The sequence below is a fragment of the Salmo trutta genome, chromosome 33 (assembly GCF_901001165.1).
Source record: "Salmo trutta chromosome 33, fSalTru1.1, whole genome shotgun sequence".
NCBI classification, from domain to species: Eukaryota; Metazoa; Chordata; class Actinopteri; order Salmoniformes; family Salmonidae; genus Salmo; species Salmo trutta.
Genome location: NC_042989.1, coordinates 14610764 through 14634655, shown reverse-complemented (window position 1 = coordinate 14634655; position 23892 = coordinate 14610764).

Below are 23892 nucleotides of genomic sequence, written 5' to 3'. Positions count from 1 at the left end.
TTCACTCCACCTACAGTCACATACCTCTTTCACTCCACCTACAGTCACATACCTCTTTCACTCCACCTACAGTCACATACCTCTTTCACTCCACCTACAGTCACATACCTCTTTCACTCCACCTACAGTCACATACCTCTTTCACTCCACCTACAATCACATACCTCTTTCACTCCACCTACAATCACATACCTCTTTCACTCCACCTACAGTCACATACCTCTTTCACTCCACCTACAGTCACATACCTCTTTCACTCCACCTACAGTCACATACCTCTTTACCTCCACCTACAGTCACATACCTCTTTCACTCCACCTACAATCACATACCTCTTTCACTCCACCTACAATCACATACCTCTTTCACTCCACCTACAGTCACATACCTCTTTCACTCCACCTACAGTCCATACCTCTTTCACTCCGCCTACAGTCACATACCTCTTTCACTCCACCTACAATCACATACCTCTTTCACTCCACCTACAGTCCATACCTCTTTCACTCCGCCTACAGTCACATACCTCTTTCACTCCACCTACAATCACATACCTCTTTCACTCCACCTACAATCACATACCTCTTTCACTCCACGGGGAGTTGAGTGTAGCAGGGTGTTGCGTTCCCTCTCCAAGAGGCGTACGTAACAGCGCATAAAGGAGTTTCCACCGCAATTGTCGCATAATCTATTTTGCTGGCAAAAACATTATCCCATAGCGTATTTTGTTTTGTCAAAAAATGTTAGACACGTTTGCTGTTTAGCCTCAGACCTGTTGTGAGTTTTTATGTGTCAGGTAATTAATCTGCATGAATTGGTTGGATGGAAACCTGGTTATAGATGGAAATGATTAAATCCTGGATGGAGTGAGAGCAGGCCGGACCTCAAAGCCTTGGACTTAGGGAGACTCCCAATTGAAGACTACTGTCCTGATAGATGCTGGGTAATAGATGTGGATGTTTCTCAGCTGTCAGCTGAATCCTTTATGGAATTATGCTCTCTCTGTAGGATGTCACAGCAGATATGTTATGTCATGTACGGATGCAGAGAACATTTCCAGGCTTGTCGCACCCTGACCTCTAAAAACGCCTGCTTCAGTGGGATAACCTGTCATCCCACATGGCCAGCGCATTCAGAATCAAATCAAATCAAATTTTATTTGTCACATACACATGGTTAGCAGATGTTAATGCGAGTATAGCGAAATGCTTGTGCTTCTAGTTCCGACAATGCAGTAATATCCAACGAGTAATGTAATCTAACTTAACAATTTCACAATTCCCTTATACACACAAGTGTAAAGGAATGAACAAGAATATGTACATTAAAAAAATATATGAAAGAGTGATGGTATAGAACGTCATAGGCAAGATGCAGTGGATGGTATAGAGTACAGTATATACATATGAGATGAGTAATGTAGGGTATGTAAACATTATTTGAAGTGGCATTGTTTAAAGTGGCTAGTGATACATTTATTACATCAATTTTTCCGTTATTGAAGTGGCTGAGTCAGTATGTTGGCAGCAGCCACTCAATGTTAGTGACGGCTGTTTAACAGTCTGATGGCCTTGAGATAGAAGCTGTTTTTCAGTCTCTCGGTCCCTGCTTTGATGCACCTGTACTGACCTCGCCTTCTGGATGATAGCGGGGTGAACAGGCAGTGGCTCGGGTGGTTGTTGTCCTTGATGATCTTTTTGGCCTTCTTGTGACATTGGGTGGTGTAGGTGTCCTGGAGGGCCGGAAGTTTGCCCCCGGTGATGCGTTGTGCAGACCTCACTACCCTCTGGAGAGCCTTACGGTTATGGGCGGAGCAGTTGCCATACCAGGCGGTGATACAGCCCGACAGGATGCTCTCGATTGTGCATCTGTAAAAGTTTGAGTGTTTTTGGTGACAAGCCGAATTTCTTCAGCCTCCTGAGGTTGAAGAGGTGCTGCTGCGCCTTCTTCGCCACGCTGTCTGTGTGGATGGACCATTTCAGTTTGTCCGTGATGTATACGCCGAGGAACTTAAAACTTTCCACCTTCTCCACTACTGTCCCGTGGATAGGGGGGTGCTCCCTCTGCTGTTTCCTAAAGTCCACGATCATCTCCTTTGTTTTGTTGAGTGTGAGGTTGTTTTCCTGACACCACACTCCGAGGGCCCTCACCTCCTCCCTGTAGGCCGTCTCGTCGTTGTTGGTAATCAAACCTACCACTGTAGTGTCGTTTGCAAACTTGATGATTGAGTTGGAGGCGTGCATGGCCATGTAGTCGTGGGTGAACAGGGAGTACAGGAGAGGGCTGAGAACGCACCCTTGTGGGGCCCCAGTGTTGAGGATCAGCGGGGTGGAGATTTTACCTACCCTCACCACCTGGGGGCGGCCCGTCAGGAAGTCCAGGACCCAGTTGCACAGGGCGGGGTCGAGACCCAGGGCTTGATGATGAGTTTGGAGGGCACTATGGTGTTAAATGCTGAGCTGTAGTCGATGAACAGCATTCTCACATAGGTATTCCTCTTGTCCAGATGGGTTAGAGCAGTGTGCAGTCTGATTGCGTCGTCTGTAGACCTATTGGGGCGGTAAGCAAATTGGAGTGTGTCTAGGGTGTCAGGTAGGGTGGAGGTGATATGGTCCTTGACTAGTCTCTCATAGCACTTCATGATGACGGAAGTGAGTGCTACGGGGCAGTAGTCATTTAGCTCAGTTACCTTAGCTTTCTTGGGAACAGAAACAATGGTGGCCCTCTTGAAGCATGAGGGAACAGCAGACTGGGATAAGGATTGATTGAATATATCCGTAAACACACCAGCCAGCTGGTCTGCGCATGCTCTGAGGACGCGGCTGGGGATGCCGTCTGGGCCTGCAGCCTTGCGAGGGTTGACATGTTTAAATGTTTTGCTCACATCGGCTGCAGTGAAGGAGAGCCCGCAGGTTTTGGTAGCAGGCCGTGTCAGTGGCACTGTATTGTCCTCAAAGCGAGCAAAGAAGTTGTTTAGTCTGTCTGGGAGCAAGACATCCTGGTCCGCGACGGGGCTGGTTTTCCTTTTATAGTCCGTGATTGACTGTAGACCCTGCCACAAACCTCTCGTGTCTGAGCCGTTGAATTGCGACTCTGCTTTGTCTCTACTGACGCTTAGCTTGTTTGATTGCCTTGCGGAGGGAATAGCTACACTGTTTGTACTCGGTCATGTTTCCGGTCACCTCGCCCTGATTAAAAGCAGTGGTTCGCGCTTTCAGTTTTGCGCGAATGCTGCCATCAATCCACGATTTCTGGTTTGGGAATGTTTTAATAGATGCTGTGGGTACGACATCGCCGATGCACTTGCTAATAAACCCGCTCACCGAATCAGCGTATTTGTCAATGTTGTTGTTCACCGCAATGCGGAACATGTCCCAGTCCATGTGATCGTAGCAATCTTGAAGCGTGGAATCCGATTGGTCGGACCAACGTTGAACAGACCCGAGGGCGGGAGCTTCCTGTTTTAGTTTCTGTCTATAGGCTGGAAGCAACAAAATGGAGTCGTGGTCAGCTTTTCCGAAAGGAGGGCGGGGGAGGGCCTTATATGCGTCGCTGTTAGAATAATTTGTATGTGTTAGGAAAATGACTTAACTGTCCCACTCTGAAATGATAGAATAGGGTGATATGTTTGAGAATCATGGGAAGATAAAATCAGGATATGGGGAGATCGGTTAAGATTGTAAAACTTTGAGGTTATATCCTTTAGTAGGGATGTAAACAGAGTGAAGTTGTAGAGTAGGTCATGGATTTTCATTGGAGGGTTTCAAACCAAGAGGGTCATAAAGGGGGAGGGGAGGTCAAAGCCTTGAAGATTGTGGCAAGTTTTATGGTTCTTTGTGGTGAGTGGGAAAGTACTGGTTGTTTGAAAAGGGAGTGGTCTAAAGATAGGAATATGTGTGTATTATAAAGGACTGAGTCCTAATTTTTGACTTTAGAATGTTCTCTGAATAAACTGTACAGACCTTTTGCAGAAAGCTGAGTCCTTGCCTAATTATTATTAACCCAGTGTCTTACAAACCTTGGGGATTAGTCAAGGCTTATTGATTGTTAATTATTATCATTGGGATTCGAAAATTCCCGTAACAGACGCGGAAGTTAGAATAGCAATGATCTAGGGTTTTGCCAGCCCTGGTAGCACAATCGATATGCTGATAGAATTTAGGGAGCCTTGTTTTCAGATTAGCCTTGTTAAAATCCCCAGCTACAATAAATGCAGCCTCAGGATATGTGGTTTCCAGTTTACATAGAGTCAAATGAAGTTCTTTCAGGGCCGTCGATGTGTCTGCTTGGGGGGGGGGGATATATGCAGCTGTGATTATAATCGAAGAGAATTCTCTAGGTAGATAATGCAGTCGGCATTTGATTGTAAGGAATTCTAAGTCAGGTGAACAGAAGGAACAGAAGGACAGAGTCAACCCCACCCATTTCCATTCTGCTGAGAGAGAGTCCCTGCAGAGATTCAAACACATTATCAGCATCGCCAGCCACTTTGAACTGGGATGGATGTCTATATTATACCATATTACATCCCATTATCCCACACAAGACATATTACCTCAGTAACATTTCTATAATTCATTTACTTTAAGTTGTGGGTGTACTCTACTTGTCTTAAACATTAATATCTGTATTAGGTAGCTAGTGTAATAGGTTGGTTTGAGGAAAGTGAAGGTAGAGGTAATGGTGTGTGATTCTAGTGAGGCATCAGGCCAGGTGTGTTAGGGTAGGTCTGCTACATTCTAATTGCCTTTTCTTACCCACCTCCTTCCCCTCTGTCCTCTCTTCTCCTCCTCTCATCCTCTGTTGCAGTGCATTATGTGTGGGCTTTGATCTTTCACTGGCTAGCAACTCGTGTGAGGGAGGAGAGAAAGCTCATTAACTGTGTGTTTGGCTTGTCTTCGGATGACAGGAACATCCCCCTAGTTAACTTACAATCATTACTATGGTCTCTTGTGGAGGTGAGTAGCATGGTGTCCTAGCGTTCTACATACAGTACAGACAATGGCATAGTGAACACTATTTGCGTATGCAGGTTTACGCAATTTCGCTGAATAAGCAAACTGTTCAGATTGCTGTGCCTTTTGCGCATGCAGTAGTGCAGTCCCTCCCTTTGGGCTGGTGCTGGTATTTTGTTTCAGTGCTGCATGGGACACTACCTGCAGAACTGTGATGTGTGGAAGTGTGTAAGAGAGGCTCCCATGGCACATGTAGGGGTGACATCCTGCCTTATCACCTGCTCGTCCTCCTGCCTCCATCCATCCCAGGGGTGACATCCTGCCTTATCACCTGCTCGTCCTCCTGCCTCCATCCATCCCAGGGGTGACATACTGCCTTATCACCTGCTCGTCCTCCTGCCTCCATCCATCCCAGGGGTGACATCCTGCCTTATCACCTGCTCGTCCTCCTGCCTCCATCCATCCCAGGGGTGACATCCTGCCTTATTTATCACCTGCTGGTCCTCCTGCCTTCATCGTCCCAGGGGTGACATCCTGCCTTATTTATCACCTGCTGGTCCTCCTGCCTCCATCCATCCCAGGGGTGACATCCTGCCTTATTTATCACCTGCTGGTCCTCCTGCCTCCATCCATCCCAGGGGTGACATCCTGCCTTATTTATCACCTGCTGGTCCTCCTGCCTCCATCCGTCCCAGGGGTGACATCCTGCCTTATTTATCACCTGCTGGTCCTCCTGCCTCCATCCGTCCCAGGGGTGACATCCTGCCTTATTTATCACCTGCTCATCCTTCCACCTCCATCGGTCCCATGGAGCTAGTCCCATGGAGGTAGGTGAGTCACTTACCTAGGTGGAGGGAACACAGCCATCTCCCCTCTACTCTCTTCTCACTTCTCCTCCTCTTTCTTCTCCTCCTCCTCTTTGGAGAAGTGTCAATGCCTGAAGGATGAGTTTGGGAGGCACTCAGTGGAAGAGATGAGTGCACTTTCAGAAGTTTCTCCAAGCCCCCAGGGTGTAGGAAATGAGGCCTGGAGAGAGCGGGAGGGAGGACAGAAAACAGAAGAAGAAAGAATTGGAGAGAGAGAGATACCCAAGACCCATATTAGGGCTGTATCATCATGTAGGCCATGCTTTTTACCCTCACTGTATCACCCCTCCGCTTCCCTCGGAACAAAGATTATCCCTCACAAAGCCATTTACTTATTCCTTTGAAGAGCTCCAAAACTAAAGATGTCTTAGTCTTGAAAAATATATGATAGTTAGCTGCAGTGCTTTTGAGGCATGATCTGAAATCTGATAGAGACTTCTTGGTGTAGTTCTACAGTGTCAGGGAAGGGGAAGTACCTGAGAGAGAGCTCTTGTTGCTTGTCGCAGAAGGGAGGAAGGGAAGTGCATGAGTGATTAATTCCTAAAAGTTTAATGTGAGTATCTCTAACAGCAGCAAATGAATGAACAACGTAACGAGAAGTGAATGCGGGCATAAATTCCCCATGTCCGTCACACTCTCAGGCACAATCCTGTCACAGTTTGTTTTACTTTTAATTCATTTCCCCTCCCAACCAATAGAATGGTACGGGCTCTGAAGCTTTCACAGGCTATCAGTTCATCCAAATCAGTATTCTGGTCTTATTGTCAGAGCTCTTTATAAGAGCGTGTCTAAAGACACACACACACACACACACACACACACACACACACACACACACACACACACACACACACACACACACACACACACACACACACACACACACAGCCAGTTTGTGAATGTATCAGTGGATCTGCAGTGTTTTTGTTTAACGTTTGCCTCTGTTATGTTCAGATGGTTTTATATTGATGGGACTTAATAGGTGGTGTGGAATGCCTGTTTAGATGCGTACAAATCCACCCTTCGATTCGTGTGCCAATTTGCCATTAAAAAAATATGGATTGGGCGATTGATCCGCTGCGACTGGATAAACAAAACAGAATCCCCCGCTGCAGTGGGAAAATGAGCCCATGCCAGGGCTCAGATTTAGAGGCTCAAACCAATATGTCACATCAAAACAGCTACGGTAAAGGAGGGGAAGGTGATGGCTACACTAGTGGTGTGCACATGTCTGTGTGTGTTTACATAAGTGTGTGTGTGGGGGGGTAGGGGGGGGGCTTCAGTCATGCACTGTAACACAGCATACCAGCATTGGTGCAACTCCCTCCTTCCCCTTTGTGAGTAGATAGTGGTTTCTGGTGATGGAGCAGGCCAGAGCATGTAAATGAATCTTTTACACCACATTGATTTAGGAACCATGATTCCAACAGCTGTCTGCTGGGAGAAATTGGTTGATTTAATCAAAAGGGGGATTGTGATCTGTTTGATATTCAGTGCTTCTATAGGCTAGTCAGGCCTGCTTTCCCTGCATGTTTCATTAGCCTGTGGGTATACTGTAGGCTGTGGTACTCCCCTGGTACTGTAGGCTTCATTACTTACAAACATGATTTAAGTCGGCCGTTAAAAGGCCAACTGGACGTGTGTTTATGACCATTGACACATACCTTTACTGTCTGCACTTCTTTATATTTTATATCAAATCAAATTGTATTTGTCACATGCTTCATAAACAACAGGTATAGACTTAACAGTAAAATGCTTAACGATAACTTGACTATATACACGGGGTACCAGTACCAGAGTCGATGTGCAGGGGTAATATACTGCGTATGTGGCAAACATTTACCTCAGACCAATCTCACTAGTAGCTACATCAGTGCTGTTTTAAAATGATGTTTAAGTTGTGTGGGTGGGACTTTGAGGCATTGATGAGATTTCAGAATGATTGACAGCTGATCATGCCGTAGAGGTGTTAAATTTAGTGCAGGATTAGTTGTTATTGGGTGGTGGAGCTGCTATACCACGGTCGGTCAGTCTGCAACTCTGACAAGAGGAGGCCTGTGTCCAGCACTAGGATTAATGGAACACTCAGACCAAGACCTCCACACTGCACAACTTATTGACTGCACACCAATAAATTTAACACCCAGCCTCGCTCTTTTAGTTGCTATTTGCTTATTGATTGCAGATTTTCATCAGGCCCAGGTATTGAAGAGTCCCAGGGAAGGGAGCATGAATCTTAGGCCAAATAGCACCAAGGGCCATAAATCAGCCACCGTAGGGGTCCGTCGCTGGCCTGAACCCGAGCATTTCCCTACCAGGTTGTGGCTAGTGTCGTAAATCCAGGCCCAGGCCCGTGATGAATGTGTGGGGGATTGGAGTGATGGCCTTAATACTGCCAGACTGACAGGGTAATCACACTGTGCTGTTTAAGCAGCCTGGGAGCTGGCTCGCCCACCCATCCAATTCCTCAGACACCCATGTCACAGTATCTTTGGGTCAACGAGGGAGAATCATTCTCAAGCTGACCTTCCATTATGCCAAGTTAAAACATCAGTGAGCTTTCTGACTGCTGGGGTTGAAGTTCATCCTCTAGGTTGTAGGCTATTCAGTATATTTACTGTAAGCACAGCTTAATTGTTGACGTGGAGAAAATTATTTAAAGTACTATGTGTACCTTTACTGTAATAATATAATTATAATAATATATGCCATTTAGCAGACGCTTTTTTCCAAAGCGACTTAGTCATTCTTGCATCCATTTTTACATATGGGTGGCCCCAGGAATCAAACCCACAATCCTGGCATTGCAAGCTCTATGCTATACCAACCCAGCCATACAGTACCAGTACCAGGCAGACAGATCGTCAATGGGGAGACTTGTGGGGAGGGGAACATATAGGCAATAAGTCAAATTCAACATCTTTTACAGAGTTTTCTGCATTATCCCAGCAATTAGAATACAAGTAACCTTAATTGTAAATGTTTTTACGTAGATATAGGGCTAGTTATTGTAATGCAGCCTACTTAACTGCTGTTACTTGGCTAGCTAGATAAGCTATGCTACTGTCATACCTATTTTGGTAAAATGTATATCGTACGAAGTGGAATTATTTATTTTGCTTGTGCCCAAAACGGTATGCTCATTCTATGTGTATTGGTATGGCCAACCATCCTTGATACTTTGAGTTACTGTTTTCTGTGGAATTGCTCAGATGAAAATGTTATGCTTTTGCTCGAATCAGTGCAAGTTTGCGTTGTTAGCCTTTTTAGACACGACACACTGACTGTAATCTCTTAAGGCTGCTTCCATGTGATTGGGTTTCCCTAAGTAGCTGCCTCAGTTTATGCCCCATTATCTAGCCTGAATATGCTGAATCGACATGCATTATACATGTTATTGTGATCTGTCCCAACAAAGGGCTCAGTGACACTCTTTTATTACTCCCCTCTGCCTCTCTGCATAGTCAAAACAGACACTTAACTGCACTTAAAGGGACATGACATCATGGAGCACCACGATGCAGTGCCACAAGACTGCAGAGAGGAGGAAAAAAAGAAAAGAAAAACGGAGCCGTATTTTCTCAGTGAGGCCCAGAAGCAGTAATAGCTGATTATCTTCAACAGTGTGGACATCTTTTCCCTCTCAGCCTTTTGCCGGGGCTTTTGCCCCCAGCAGTCTCCCAGTCCCTGTGAAAACCAGTGAGAGAGAGTTGGTCCACCTGGACGTTGGCTCTAGCACTAATTATCTATCCTACCACAGTGGAAGGGATGGCCAAGGATATCATACTCTCTGATTCACCACCTCTAGACCCAGGGAATTGGAGACACTTCAGTGGATATTGGCCAATGGTGATTCACTCCTGAATGATGTACAGTGCAAAAAGCAGGCCGAAGCTTCTTTTGGATGAGGCATAAGCTAAAACAACGTAGAGGATATGTATTCATGTGAACTGAATATTAAGTTCATATTACAAATCATGAACTGCATATATTCTGCTTTACATGTATATATGCAGTACATGTAATATGACTTCATAGTATGTATGTCTATACATGAATGAGTGAAGACCAGTGGCAGTCGGTGCCGTTTAAGATTAGGGGACGCAATTATTTTATATGTGTATGGCCTTATGCTCTAATAGAAATATTGGATGACTGTCATTCATATTCCATTCACCCAGTTCAATGTAACATCGATAGGTTTAGGCTACTACATGATACTCTAATTTCCCTGTACTCATCATGAGGTTGCTACAACCTAGCCTACGAATGAACGTTTACAACGTAGGTGCAGACAGGTCGAGAGAAATTTGAGTATTCAAGGTGACAAAGTGGCACATTCAATACCGCCTTACACACTCTTGCCTGCATCTAGCTGATCTAGGGTATAATCTTTAGTCCAAACAGTTGCAAACAAGAGTTTCTATTGGACAAATTCAGGTATGTTCATCCTTGTTCATTTCCTTTTACTTCTGTTTAAGAAACGTTTTAACAGAATCGGCAGAATGAATACACCCCTGATCCCCCCCAAACACAGTTCACTTTCATAGCAGCCACATACAAACAGCATGATCTCTTTGCTCATTGTATAATTCCTTCTTGCATCTACGCGCTATTCTGTGACCAGGCGAGAAAACCTTTCCAAGCCAAACGTTTTTTTTATTTTACTACACTCTTATTCAGAGTGACTTACAGGAGCAATTAGTGTTAAATGCCTTGCTCAAAAGCACATCGGCAGATGTTTCGCCTAGTCGGCTCTGGAATTCGAACCAGCAACCTTGCGGTTACTGGCCTAACACTCTTAACCTCTAGGCTACCTGACGCTACCTCAAACTTCATACCATAACTGCTAATCACTACACACAACCTACGTGTTGTCAGCGTATTAGCTAACGTCATAGTCAACATCGCCACTAGAACTAATGAGTTAGTAAGTCCGCTACAATCATGCAGTACAGTGTTCAGCAAGCAGTTTAGTAGTTACACCGGTGGGCCCCAGTGGCAATAAATTCATAAAACCAAACGCTTACCTTGACTTGGACGAGTTGCAGTGTTAGATAGCCAGCTAGCTAACATAGCATCCCTCTCTGTTTGAGCAGGCTGTTTGAGTAGGCTGAACTAGCTAGCTGCATTTGCATTTGGGTGACCCAACCAAATTCACATAGATAGATCTGTCATTATCATCGATAGCAAGTCTAAGAAGCGGTAGATCTGTTATGTGCACAATGTATATGCTTCCCATTCTTATGTTTAGTTTTTGCGTCTTTTACTTTCGGTTTGGTACACCAGCTTCAAACAGCTGAAAAAGCAACATTTTTGGTTATGGAAAATATATTTCACAGCGGTTCAGATGGTTTACACTATACTTTCTTGTTTTGTCACAAACTGAAATTATGCAAACTATTCGAATTTTATCAAGAATGAAATGGCGGAGCGATTTCTACATAATGTATCTTTTAAGTGAAAGTTTAAAAAAATTACAGCAACATAGCTAGCTCTCTCTCTTGCTTTTCCTTCATTTTTGAATAAATTAATTTGTTCAAAAGTGTTCAACTATTGTCTTTCTGTCACTTTGAGTCAACTCCTCGCCATATTTTATACACCGCAGTCCTAGCTAACTGTAACTTATGCTTTCAGTACTAGATTCATTCTCTGATCCTTTGATTAGGTGGACATGTCAGTTCATGCTGCAAGAGCTCTCATAGGTTGGAGGGCACCCTCCGGAAGTTGTCATAATTACTGTCTATGGAAGGGGGTGAGAACCATGAGCCTCCTAGGTTTTGTAATGAAGCCAATGTACCCAGAGGAGGATGAAAACGAGCTGTCCTCTGGCTACAACATGGTGTTACCCTACAGAGTACTGTTGAGGCTACGTAGACCTTCATTGCAAAAGTGTGTTTTAATCAATTATTTGGTGACATGAATATATTTTGTATAATTTTATCTATAAAGGATAACTTTTTTTAATGTTTCACTATTTAGTTTTTAATTCACTGAGGAGGATGGTCCTCCTCTTTCCTCTTCTGAGGAGCCTCCGCTGGGGAAGACGTATATAAGGCCAGCCTATCGATGCCGGGATTCAATCGTTATAACGCTGCCGTCAATACAGCTTTTTAAGGCAATGTTACATTCAAGGTAAATGCTGCAGATGTTGGCTCAATAGGAAATTACCTTTAAATACTGTATTGTCAACCAAAGATGGATTAGACTGAATCCCAGCCCTGGTGTTTGGACAACAAAACAGTAACCATTAGTTGCCCTTGCATGTGCTCACATCCTTTGCCGGTGCTTTATCGTACTGTGCTGTGAGCATAACAGTGGCAACGGTACATCAGCAGGAGTCAGATGTGAGACGTAACAGGCCATACACCGGGTTTAAACCTATAGAGTAAAACAGATCACAAATCATTTGCATAGTAATCCACTTTACTCTCCCTTCTTCAGATGGCAAATTCCCTCAATCCTGTTACTGTAAGCCTGCTCTTGAACCTGACTCTCAGTCATCACAAAGCCACTGGCCCGTTAAACTATTACTTCGTACGTAAATATACATGTCCCTCATGAGAGAGACGGCCACCTGTTTGCCAATGCTTGTTGGTGACTGACTATTGTCTTGACTCTGCCACTACATGTGCTTGGCCACGCTACTCCTTTGGCAGTTGAGAGGATGAGACCATTTACTTATCAACAGGGATTCAAGCATACACGTGCGTTGTTGTCGGGATGTCTTCTTACTTGGTTCCTGTTTCTCAAGCATTTTCCTATCTTGATTGTATTACATAACAGGGAATTAGACACGAGACAAGGGGAGAGGGAAAGAGAAAGATGAAGAGACAGAGTTCCTCTGTACAGTGTTGAACAATGCCACTTTGTGACATCCAGCCTGCTCCTTGTGTGTCAGTTTTCTGCCCTGAGCCTGTTCATGAACCCAGATCTAACAATGCGTCATGGGTTCTGGAGGCATTGTCTCTGTCTTGGTCTGTTTCTATGTAGGAACACCATGTTATCCAGGGTCAGCTACATCACCATCTGGGTTTTCCTACTTCCAGGCTCTGTCTCTCCGTCAGAGCGTCGGAGTTAAATATCCCAACCGACTCTAACTACTGGAATGTAATTGGAAGTTCTGTGCCTTCTTACTCACTAAGTGGTAATGTTATACTGGAAAATGGACCTCAGTCTTCATTATTTTGTTCCCACATTTCAATATACTGCATCCCTCCCTTTGCTGATAAAGGGGACTGTGGCTGCAGTGAGTGCAGAGGCTTTGATAAAAAGAACCAGTGAGGATCGAGATGTACAGTCTGCTTTTAAAGACCACAAGAGACTAACCCAGGTCAACCCCCCCCCCCCCCCCCCCCCCCCCAAGTGTAATGAGTGTCTGAGCAGAATACGGACAGACCAGTCACCCAGTGTCACTCCACTGTGACATCAACGGGGTTGTGTGTGTTCGTATGTCCCGGCATACGTGCATGCATTTGTGTGTGCATCTATGTGTGTTTATGCGTGTGTATGAGGAGCAGTGAGCAGGTTCTCAGGGAGATACACTGTCCCACTGACGTGTGTGTGCTGATCTGCAAACAGGGACAAGATAAATGCACGTGTCACTCATGCCCACATGGGATCCATTTTTCACTTAAAGTCAGGAGAGGGGAACGGCTGTGTCCCCCAGCAGTCAGCCAGCCAGTGTGTTCAACAGAATGAGGACGGCACAAGCTCTTCACATTAGTGCTTAGCGACAGCCTCGAACACAGATATCTGACCTGCTGCGAGTTTGTTTGTTGTGCTCTGTACACCTTGTATAAGGTCAATTTTTCTGTCTGTCTGTATCTCCCTAAGCCAAGGTGATGTAATGGATGGCAGTCTCTTCTAAATGAAGCAGTGCTGACCTTTGTTTTTTCCCATCCGTCATTGTGTGATCTGTCATTGTTGTAGCATTGCATGAACCAGCAACCTGTCCCACGTATATTCAGCCATGCACATCCAGTGCAGACTGGCCTCCGGTGACAGGTCGCCTGGGCAATATAAATAAGTTGACATTGTACTGTCTGTGTGAAATTTCTATGCCAGGGGTTTCTTCGGGGTTTTTGCCATCTCAAGCATTAGGTAATACCTCTGTGCTGCGCAGGGGACAGGTGCTCTCCCAGCCAGCACACTTTGGGAAGTATAGTACCCACTGTCGGGAGAATAATGTCAGGATCAGCGTTTGGGAACTGTGGGCGTGTGTGTGCCGCCGGGGGAAAGCTCTGCTAGCTCCAGTCCACTGTCCTCCCAGAGGAGAGAGGCTGTAAAAAGTACAGTAGATAACAGGCTGCGGACAGTGGCTTATGTTTTTATCTGGGCCAGAGGAGAGGCGTCCCCCCTGGCTCTGTGCTGGGACCGACCTTACTCTGCAGCTTTTTTTCAGTACTGAGGCTGGTGTTGGGTCTGGAGCCTGGCCAACTCCCCCATTTCTCCCCCACTCCTCCCTGCTATCTCCTGCCAGGACAGCCCCATCACTCTGGGCTGAATTACTACAATAGGGGAGAAGGAGCAGGAAATGAGGTTCAGAACTCATCGTTAGTGCCCAATGAATTCTTAATTAGGGCAACAAATGGTGCAGCGTTTATGGTGTGACTGGACCGGCCCCAAATCACCTGAGATCAGAGGCCGATAACCCACAGTGTTGCATTAGCAGATTATTAGATACTGCAGCAAAGCAGGATACTGCTGCTTTTTGTCTCAGAAAATGTTCTATTTTGTTATGAGACTAATACCACCTCCATGTTTGCATATCTGAGTTTGTGTAAATGGACTGAAGGTAATCTTTTTACAGCAAGGTAGAATGTAAGAATACCTGTGTTTTAGCTATGTAGAATAAATTGCTAGGCACTCTGTCATTCTTTTTACATGCAGCTACATTATCAAATGCAGCGCACCATTGCGATAGTCTGACTGCAATAATTTAAAAGTCCCCTCTCAAATTAGAGAACAGAAGAAGGCCTGCAAAAACAGAACAGAGACGCCAGCAGGGTATAGATGTGATTTCCATGTAAGTGATAATAGGGAAATCAATGGTGGGAATCATATTATGGATGTACATTTAATGAGGACACACTGAGGAAGTGAAGGCAATTTCAAATGCCACAGTACTACTCTTTTTTAGGACCTCTACAGAATACTAATTGAACCAGAGACATGCTTAATCCTTTCTGAGGAGACAAAAAACTCTCCCAAAAATTATATAATGAATATAAAATGTAATAAAGATGTAAGCCTTGAGTTAGATGGTTGTTAAAATTATACTAATTATACATAGCAGAATTTAACAAAAATGTCATTTGAGATACCATCACACTTAGGAAATATTGCTCAGCATACATTAAGCACTAATAACACTGCCATTACTAAATACATTTAAAGAGCGAAATATCACCCAAAGGGGTGAGTGTTCTTCCCTCGCTATCACTGTCGCCTTTGTAAATATAATTTTCTTCGGAGAGAAGACCCTTATCAAATACAGTTGAAGTCGGAAGTTTTACATACACTTAGGTTGGAATCATTAAAATGTGTTTTTCAACCTCTCCACAAATTTCTTGTTCACAAACTAAAATTTGGCAAGTCGGTTAGGACATCTACTTGTGCATGACACAAGTAATTTTTCCAACAATTGTTTACAGACAGATTATTTCACTTATAATTCACTATCACAATTCCAGTGGGTCAGAAGTTTACATACACTAAGTTTACTGTGCCTTTAAACAGCTTGGAAAATTCCAGAAAATGATGTCATGGCTTTAGATGCTTCTCATAGGCTAATTGACATCATTTGAGTCAACTGGAGTTGTACCTGTGGATGTATTTCAAGGCCTACCTTCAAACTCAGTGCCTCTTTGATTGACATCATGGGAAAATCAAAAGAAATCAGCCAAGACCTCAGAAAAAAGATTGTAGACCTCCACAAGTCTGGTTCATCCTTGGGAGCAATTTCCAAACGCCTGAAGGTACCACGTTCATCTGTACAAACAATAGTACGCAAGTATAAACACCATGGGACCACGCAGCCGTCATACCGTTCAGGAAGGAGACGCGTTCTGTTTCCTAGAGATTCATGTATTTTGGTGCAAAAAGTGCAAATCATTCCCAGAACAACAGCAAAGGACCTTGTGAAGATGCTGGAAGAAACAGGTACAAAAGTATCTATATTCACAGTAAAATGAGTCCTATATCGATATAACCTGAAAGGCTGCACAGCAAGGGCTTCTTCAAAACCGCCATAAAAAAGCCAGACTACAGTTTGCAACTGCACATGGGGACAAAGATCATACTTTTTGGAGAAATGTCCTCTGGTCTGATGAAACAAAAATAGAACTGTTTGTCCGCAATGACCATCATTATGTTTGGAGAAAATGGGGGAGGCTTACAAGCCGAAGAACACCATCCCAACCGTGAAGCACGGGTTGGCAGCATCATGTTGTGGGGGTGCTTTGCTGCAGGAGGGACTGGTGCACTTCACAAAATAGATGGCATCATGAGGGAGGAAAGTAAAGTGATATATTGAAGCAACATCTCAAGACATCAGTCAGGAAGTTAAAGCTTGGCCGCAAATGGGTCTTCCAAATGGACAATGACCCCAAGCATACTTCCAAAGTTGTAGTAAAATAGCTTAAGGACAACAAAGTCAAGGTATTGGAGTGGCCATCACAAAGCCCTGACCTCAACCCTATGGAATATTTGTGGGCAGAACTGAAAAGTGTGTGCGAGCAAGGAGGCCTTCAAACTTGACTCAGTTACACCAGCTCTGTTAGGAGGAATGGGCCGAAATTCACCCAACTTCTTGTGGGAAGCTTGTGGAAGGCTACCTGAAATGTTTGACCCAAGTTCAACAATTTAAAGGCAATGCTACCAAATACTAATTGAGTGTATGTAATCTTCTGACCCACTGGGAATATGATGGAAGAAATAAAAGCTGAAATAAATCATTCTCTCTAATATTATTCTGACATTTCACATTCTTAAAATAAAGTGGTGATCCTAACTGACCTAAGACAGGGAATTTTTACTAGGATTAAATGTCAGGAATTGTAAAAAAAAAACGGTGTTTAAATGTATTTGGCTAAGGTGTATGTAAACTTTCGACTTCAACTGTATGTCCTCAATGTTTGTTGTTCATGACATTGTTAGGGTTTAATTGGGAATAATAAGGAACTGTAAAGGGCGCACCTGGTGCAGTGTCCCATTCTGACACACTGGTGCATGTGTGTTGTCTTGTCGTCCTGACTTCCCCCCTCCATACCTCCTCTCTCCCCAACTAGTTTCTCAGATGACAGGCCAGCCAGTGACAAGCTCCCAGGCCATTCTGGTGGTGGCGGCTCAACACCCTAAAAATACACATTATGTTGGTGTTTCCTTTATTTTGGCAGTTAGCTATAGATATTGATTTAAAAAATATATCAAATTAAGTAAATTAACCAAAGTCTGAAGACTGTCTAATTATTCATAAGATGAGGTACATTTATAATTTGGAAATGTGATTGAATGAGTGCTAGAGAGTTTCTGGGTTTGTTGTGCTGCTGTGACTACAGTGTGTGGCTATCTGGGTGTTTGTGTTACAAGGGCTTTCAAGCTCTCCGTCTGTCAGGGTGTTTGTCACATTGTCATTGGGCCGTCAGAAGCACAGCCAGTCATTGATCAATCACAAACTGGCTAATTTCTGTAGCGAAGCCCCTCAAAGACAGAATGGGCTACCTTGTCTCTTTCACACAAATACATGCAAAACACTTCTGTTTCCAATCTCTGTTTCCAACTCCCTTGAAACAAAATTAAATGCAAATTTGTGCATGAGAATTGCAACTTTACGGAAGGGAACTGGAATGGAACTGCCTGTAGCATCAAGATGAATATATGTTCACTGCCGGTCAAAAGTTTCAGGACACCTACTCAGGGTTTTTCTTTATTTTTAGCATTTTCTACATTGTAGAATAATAGTGAAGACAACTATGAAATAACACATATGGAATCATGTAGTAACCAAACATTTTTTAAACAAATCAAAATCAATTTTATATTTGAGCTTCTTCAAATATCCACCCTTTGCCTGGATGACAGCTTTACACACTCTAGGCATTGTCTCAACCAGCTTCATGAGGTAGTCACCTGGAATGCATTTCAATTAACCGGTGTGCCTTGTTAAAAGTGAATTTGTGGAATTGATTTCCTTCTTAATGCGTTTGAGCCAATCAGTTGTGTTGTGACAAGGTAGGGGTGGTATACAGAAGATAGCCCTATTTGGTAAAAGACCAAGTCCATATTATGACAAGAATGGCCTCAGAAATTGCAGCCCAAATAAACGCTTCACAGAGTTCAAGTAACAGACACATCTGAACATTAGCTGTTCAGAGGATACTGAGTGAATCAGGCCTTCATGGTTGAATTGCTGTAAAGAAACCACTACTAAAGGACACCAATAAGAAGAGTAGACTTGCTTGGGCCAAGAAACACAAGCAATGTACATTAGACCGGTGGAAATTTGTCCTTTGGTCTGATGAGTCCAAATTTGAGATTTTTGGTTCAAACTGCAGTGTCTTTGTGAGACGCAGAGTAGGTGAACGGATGCTCTCCACATGTGTATTTCCCACTGTAGAGCATTGGGGAGAAGATGTTATGGTGTTGGGGTGCTTTGCTGGTGACACTGTCTGTGATTTATTTAGAATTCAAGACACACTTAACCAGCATGGCTACCACAGCATTCTGCAGCTATATGCCATCCCATCTGGTTTTGGCTTAGTGGGACTATCATTTGTTTTTCAACAGGACAATGACCCAACACACCTCCAGGCTGTGTAAGGGCTATTTTACCAAGAAGGAGAGAGATGGAGTGCTGCCTCAGGTGACCTGGGGCCTCATTTATAAAACTTACTTACCGCAGAAAACCACGTATAAGTTGTCATTTACTTTGACGTGGAAATGATCTTATCTCTACGCAAAGTCTAGATTTAACGTAAGGGATTTTCTTGCTGGTTATGTATAGGTATTGCAGTTTGGGGCGCATATGCGTCCAAGCCTGTGGTGAACTTTGCATTAGCTTTATGATGAATTTGTTAGGAATTATCAATTAAAGGTGTGAGGAATTAATTGCCAGACGCAAGGTGTTTTAATTAAAAACAGGATGCGATGTTCTATAAATAGTGTGTCAAATTAGAAAAAAGTGACCATGGCTATTCTTGCGTTATTGGAAGACATTGAAAACCGTGCTTTTAGAAGGGACAGTTTTCTGAGACCGGAATTACTTTTTTTGCGCATGATGATCCATGGCTTATAAATCGCTATTGTCTCCCAAGAAATGTTCTGTTAGATTTGTGCGCAGATTTAGCCCCTAATCTGGAAAGGAAGACGCTGTAATCATGCCATACCCGTATCTGTTCAAGTACTGTCCACTCTGGGATTCCTCGCTACTGGGACATTCGAGGGAAATGAGTGACCGGTCGGGTATATCACAGCCATCATTCAGCCGCATCCTGCCACAAGTCATCGAGGCGATTCTACATGTATTGTCCACGAGATATTCATTTCCCAGGGGTCATATGTGCAGTTGACTGCCCGCATATTGCCTTACGCGCACCATCTGTAGATGAACATGTATATGTTAACAGAAATCATTTCCATTCATTGAATGTTCTGATCTGCGATGCCCGTATGCAACTACTCAATGTATGTTCCTAGTGGCCAGGGTCTACGCATGACTCATTCATTCTGCGCCACAGCAGAGTAGGCCTGCGTCTAGAAGCTGGTGAGAGTGGCGGTTTTTTTTCAGTGTATAATTATCACATTTTAGGTAAGACCCAAATGCAGACTGGTGAAACAGATCAGGGCATGATAATAGCCTATTAACCATGCAAAATAATGTAACAACGGTTTTACTCTATTAGGTGACCGCGGCTATCCACCGAAAACATGGCTTTTCACTCCCTTTGCCGATCCCTGAACAGCAGAGGAAATGTGCTACAATTTGGCGCACGGCAGAACAAGGTCAGTTGTGGAGCGCACCATCGGACTGCTGAAGGGCAGGTGGCGTTGCCTTGATGCATCAGGTGGAAAACTCCTCTACAAGCCAGAGAAGGTAACTTAACTGAATAATCAGCCCCGGCTGATGCAGTGAGGAGGCAGCAGCTCCTACAGAGATTGGTGGTAAACAGAATGCCAGACAATACGTATTTTTTTTATTAATGTTGTGGAAAACGTTCAACAATTGCATTATGTAAATGAATCAAAACCCTGAGTATTCTTCCGAGTTCAGTCACAATCTGCCCAACTCGTTCTGGGTTTACAGGACTGAGGTGGTCAACACACGAACTGTAGACGTGGATGGACCATCGACACCTGTGTCCAAACATTCCCGCTCACTCCTGGCACTCGATGATTTGGGAGCCTCATGCACTTTATCCCTGGGTGGAGGGCGCACCCTCACCCTCACGCAGCTTCCCGCGTTTATGTGAATAAAATAAATCATTGCATGTCATGTATATTAAGTTACTGACAAACAAGTTTCACATTCTCTTACTTACCGTGATCCAGTGATGCAGTCGTGAGGGCTTCGCGCGCTGACTTAACCATTCCCGATGTAAATAGAAAAAAAACCCTCACCTTTTTGAAACATTCACTGTCGCGGTCAGAGCATGTGCCAGTGTATGCGCTTTCAACGTTGATTGCCCCGACGCGCTGGTTCATTTGGGAGAGCTCCGGCGTGCCAGGCCCCACTCCCGTTGCCTTAATGCCGAGGTTATGTAGGGCTATCCCCCCCCCTGGTCAGACCTTTTTTTCCACATCAGCCACAGTTCTGTCTTGCTGCCCCACCTCGTTCGTTCACTGCAGCGGCGACACACTCCCAAACTACCTGTTTGGCTTTGTTTGTCAACCCAATAATACGTGTTGCCTGTCTTCAATCTCCTCTATCATCACCGTGATCTTGTCTTCCAAAAAGCTTGCATTTCTCTTTTGGTCCATGGTTATTCCTGACTAAACCCTCATTTGTGCTAGCATTCTATAAGGGGAAATTGCTGATTGTAATGCACGTTGTGTAAGGTGTGTAAGTTACAAATGTAATGCACGTTGTGTAAGGTGTGTAAGTTACAAATGTAATGCACGTTGTGTAAGGTGTGTAAGTTACAAATGTAATGCACGTTGTGTAAGGTGTGTAAGTTACAAATGTAATGCACGTTGTGTAAGGTGTGTAAGTTACAAATGTAATGCACGTTGTGTAAGGTGTGTAAGTTACAAATGTAATGCACGTTGTGTAAGGTGTGTAAGTTACAAATGTAATGCACGGTGTGTAAGTTACAAATGTAATGCACGTTGTGTAAGGTGTGTAAGTTACAAATGTAATGCACGTTGTGTAAGGTGTGTAAGTTACAAATGTAATGCACGTTGTGTAAGGTGTGTAAGTTACAAATGTAATGCACGTTGTGTAAGGTGTGTAAGTTACAAATGTAATGCACGTTGTGTAAGGTGTGTAAGTTACAAATGTAATGCACGTTGTGTAAGGTGTGTAAGTTACAAATGGGCTTCTTAGAACCTGCGTAAGCAAGGTTTTTTTATGCTCAGTATCTTTTATGAATCGCTATTTGAACAATCTCAAATATAAAATATATTGATTTGTTTAACACTTTTTTTTGGTAACTACATGATTCCATATGTGTTATTTCAAAGTTGATGTCTTCACTATTATTCTACTATGTAGTAAAAATGAAAACCCCCACCCCAGTCATAGACTGTTCTCTCTACTACCGCATGGCAAGCGGTACCGGAGTGCCAAGTCTAGGACAAAAAGGCTTCTCAACAGTTTTTACCCCCAAGCCATAACACTCCTGAACTACTATTTGCATTGTGTCCCACCACCCGCCAACCACTCTTTTACGCTGCTGCTACTCTCTGTTCATCATATGCATAGTCACTTTAACCATACCTACATGTACATACTACCTCAATCAGCCTGACTAACCGGTGTCTGTATGTAGCCTCGCTACTGTATATAGCCTCGCTACTGTATATAGCCTCGCTACTGTATATAGCCTGTCTTTTTACTGTTTTATTTCTTTACTTACCTAACACTTTTTTGCACTATTGGTTAGAGCCTGTAAGTAAGCATTTCACTAAGGTCTACTACACCTGTTGCATTCGGCGCACGTGACAAACTTTGACGTGAATGAGTAGGTGTTCTAAAACTTTTGACCAGTAGTGTATGTCTTTCCTTTGTTTCCGAGTGGAAATTGCATTGAAAGTGGTCTGCATCAAGTACAGTGTAAAGTCAGGAAACAGAAGGAGCGCCGTGGACAGAAGGTTAAAAAGGTGGACTAAGAAACCACAGTCTTATACAGCAGAAGTTTGCTAGATTAACTCACCTCAAAGGGATGGGGGCAGGCTGAAATGAGAACAGTGGAGAAGGTTGATCCCTTGTCCTAACCTCTACTTGTAATCCATTGTTGGATGGGGTAATTGTTTTCCCTCCCCCTTCTTCAGTATCTAGGTGGTTTGGAGCAGCGGCTATGATTGCATGTATATTGCATTGGTCCTTTTTGTGAGTCATGTGGCTGTTTCCTATCTATTATTGAGCAGGCTGTGCTTTGGCCACGTTGTGGACGATTAATAAATAAAGACGGTCGTATCTACGGTGGAGACGAGCCTTGAATAAATGACAAAGAGAACTTCATTTGGAGTCGAATTAATGACTTCAACCTTGTTGAGCTTTCTTTTAACAGCCATGCTGGTAAACTTAAGCTTTTGTTTGTCTTAAACTATTGTTGCAATGTTCTTAGATATGCTATGATAGCTTCATATGGTACAGTATCTATTCTGGATTGACAGAAATCAACCTGTGTGACTATTAGGGCTGTTGTGGTGAAGGTATTACTGCCACACTGGCAGTCATTTCTAATGACCACAGTAAAATTCCACGTGACTGTTGAGTCACGGTAATCTCCTCTTATGCACTCTGGACATGCGGTGGGTAGTACCCAACTCTCTAACGATCATCAGGTCGTTAATGGCCTGGTACTCGGGCTCTATTGTCCCTCTAACCACTCTGACATCAATGCAATGGAAGATCACATCAAACACTTATCAAAACAGTATGTTCTTTTAAAACTGACCTCACTGTGATTGATCAATTTGAAGAGAAAAGTTCAACAGCAGGTTGAAACTAAGTGGAAATCATGGTCATTGTGGATGTTGTTTCAAAGCCTTACACAATGAAATTGACAACACTTTGTACGGTGATGATTAATTCAAAACATCCATAGTCTTATTAGAGCTTATGCATCGGCCTATATATGACCCAAGCCTGAAATAAAACCTCAATTAAATAATGATTGTGATGTTATACAATACATAGCCTACAGCATATTACGCACGGCAGACAAACATACAAAAAAAACGATTTAAGATGTATTTTTTGACATAATTGGTGTAGCCTATAGTCTAAAATTAAGCAAATTCTAGTAATCACCTTTGAGTGTGGACTGTAATATTATGCATACTGGATGGACTGGTTACCTTATTCTATGTTCCAAACCTTCTATCCATGAGTCTGGGACAGAACAAAATGGTTCTAGGCGATGCTGTTGATTGTGCAGGGCGGCTTACAGAGTTTGCCTACAATTATAGTGAGTTTGTATTTGGTTTTGAATTGCCTAGAAATAGGGTATTTTTATTTATATTTTCATAATTAATAGGCTGACACATTACCTTTGGCTACAGAATATATCACCACCTTGCATTTCCATCTCCCTTCTTTCCATCATTCCTTTCTGGAGTGCGCAGAGAGAGGGGCTGTCAACAGTTTACTGAAATATGTCTAGTTGTGAAAACATGTTACTATCGATGTTCCTGAACAGATTTTGCTTGGTTTCCCAAATTTAAGCACTGGGTAGCTGCAGGAACAGGGTTGAAGAGACCATGGCATACAGAGTTTGGGCGGAATATCACCTGTGGCGCAGCGAGAGGCTGCATGCTCCTCAAACAGTGGATGTGTGTAGTGAAATTACTGGCGTAGCATACCCTGCATGATTGAAAAGCGAACCGTGGCCTCCATTCGCTAT